Source organism: Oncorhynchus kisutch, unplaced genomic scaffold, assembly GCF_002021735.2.
Source record: "Oncorhynchus kisutch isolate 150728-3 unplaced genomic scaffold, Okis_V2 scaffold1774, whole genome shotgun sequence".
NCBI lineage: Eukaryota > Metazoa > Chordata > Actinopteri > Salmoniformes > Salmonidae > Oncorhynchus > Oncorhynchus kisutch.
This window is the reverse complement of record NW_022263719.1, coordinates 14,174-16,991: the sequence shown is the minus strand read 5'-3', so window position 1 is coordinate 16,991 and position 2,818 is coordinate 14,174.

The following is a 2,818-nucleotide window of genomic DNA, read 5'->3' as shown; positions in this document are numbered from 1 at the left end:
TTACAAATGTAGGAATAATGATTAATAAATGGGAAGTAAACTCTTTACAAACAATTTATAAATGGTATATTAAGGGACCTTAATATAAAGTTTTACCGAACATTTTGATCCATCGATGAGACTTCATCAATACAATCCATTATCATTCATCTCCTAACTCATGTATCTCTATGACATATAACTGATGTGCTCTGTTTTTCCTTCCTCAGCCACCGTAACGCTGCGGTGAGGAGCTGCACTGCTCAGCACCTGGAGAGACTGGCTGAGGTCATGGGGACGGCTTGTCTCCTGTCGGGGAAGAAAGACCTCACTGACCGTTTCTTGATTGCCGTCAGTAAACTGGCTGTGGACCATTCACAGGAAGTCAGGTGGGAAGTTCCTCCTGTAAAGTAGCTTGCTTCAACATAACAGTTAAGGCCGGGATTCAACCATGGCTCGCTATAGCACTAGATCGCCAACAATGCAGCTTTTAAAGGTAATTTAGTATTGAGTCAACATCTGCAGCATTTACCACGAATACAAATTGAAATTGACTTTAAAAGCCACATTGTCGTCTGTCTACAGCATCTATGCTAAAGGGTGTCATGGATTGAATTGCAGATTTGAGGTATTCCAAAACAACCACAGGTTCTCTTGGAGGGGAATAGTAATTGAAAACAAAAAGGAAAAATTATAAACACAAGTAAGTGCTACGTGGCATAGGACAATCCAAGTCCAGGCACCCATGTGGGTTTGAAAGTTAAAAAGCCAAAGCTTAGCCGGGATGTTTGGCCGGGAGGGATGTTCTTCTCCCATCGCCAACTAGCGACCTCCTGTGGTGGGCGGGGTGCAATGCACGGACACGGTCACCAGGTGTATGGTGTTTCCTCCGACACATTGGTGCTTCCAGGTTAAGCGGGCATTGTGTCAAGAAGCAGTGCAGCTTGGCTGGGTTGTGTTTCGGAGGACGCACGGCTCTCGACCTTCGCCTCTCCAGAGTCTTTACGGGAGTTGCAGCGATGGGCAAAGATTGTAACTACCTATTGGATACCACGAAATTGGGGTAAAAATTTAATTACATTACAAATCTAAATGAGTCCAAATATTCCGTACCTGATTCAGTTTCCTTCCATCTGTTTGGTGCCATGAGCGCTACAGCAACACCGCTTAACCAAATAAAGGTCTCTTCCTGGCGCACACTTGCCTTTATAAAGGGTAACAACACCCCAAAATCGACATGTCTTCCGTTTTTCCCAGACCTCAAAAGTGGTTCCCTGCTAGGGTTTTAAACATTGTCATGGACATAGAACATCTAATCGTGTTATATTTCTATTAAAAAGGTGTACTTTTGAGAGCGAAAACCTGCAGAAGCAGAGACAAACGGTCGACGGGGGAAATGTTAACGAAGAATAGGGGGATTTTTTTTGGGGGGGGGGTATCAGGCAAAAGGGATTTTACATGAACATTAGCTAGCTAAATAAGGTTAGCAAGATGCTGCTACACTTGACCGTGGTATTTGTTCATGTTTAGCAACTCCCAATTAGCGCATTCCTCTAGGACAGTCACTTGTGCCTGAATTCAACAAAAAACCAACAACTATTCAGTCAGTGTTAAGAGCAGTTGTTTGAAACCAATCGGAAAGGCAAGCCAAGCTTGCCAGCCGCTCTTGATTTCCATTTGACTGACCATCAGTTTGGCACAACACTGAACTCTAGCCAACCAAAAGGATAACATTGAGTAAAAAGGTGTAGGTAACGCCAACATTAACCTTTTCACACGCGAGTTCCAAATATCTTCAACAGTCGCCCCAGTGGGAGTTGATTTTATGCGCGTGATGTCAGAATGCACTCACCGTTCCAACATGTGGACATTTAACCCGCGCTGACCTCAGACCAAGGCACACTACCTGCTAATTTTGTATAGGCCGTTTCAACTTCTAATTTTGCCTCATTCATTCACAAATGTAGCCCATTTCACTGTTGCAGATCATTTCCATTTGAGAATTTAATGAGCCGGACAAACTTTCCCTCAAAAGAAAGCCCAAGCACTTCCACAGATCAAGTATACAGTCCTTGAACATTTATTGTGTTCCTTACAAATAACTGTGGACATGCGTGCATTCTGATCAAAGTGCCTTATTTTCTGTGTAACGTGCTGTCGTTTCTACTGTAGTGTACCGTAAGTATAATGTACTTAGCATTTTATTCATGCTTTCTGATTCTTGCCTAGATTGTAATGGACACGTGTGTAAAACACTTTTGAAGGTGGTACTGAATATGAGCTAATGCTAACGCCATACAATGCAGTCAGGTTATCACGTACGCGTCTGTCAGACTAATGGTGATCTCAACTGGAGTACCCCCATTGTCTTGAATGCACTGAATTCGTTAGTTGATTTGAACACGGCATCAGAGTGTAAACTATGGTACCTCAGGGTTGCCAGATCAGACCCCCTTTCCAGGGATATTTAGCTTAGAAAAACTGTCTGCCCCGCCATTTATTGTTGATAAATCCCCATCTTATTAATATTTCCTGCATCATCCTCTCCATAATACCTTCCCCCAAGGACTTCACCTCCCAAAATGGATTGAGCTATATCTTGCAACTCTGTTTAGCTTTCGTGCTAAGGTTGTATTGGCTTTTTGATTAGTTAACTGTAAACTACTTGTCATGTGTACGCCGTAACAAGTACACAGATTTGTCACATGCTGAAGTGGCCAAACTAAGTTAAGACCTCAGGAAATGGGCACAGTGAACGGCATTCTGGGATTAGGGAGTTCTTGCTTGACAAACATGGCTGCCATATTTTCTAAAATAGATTTACATGTTCCAATGGTAC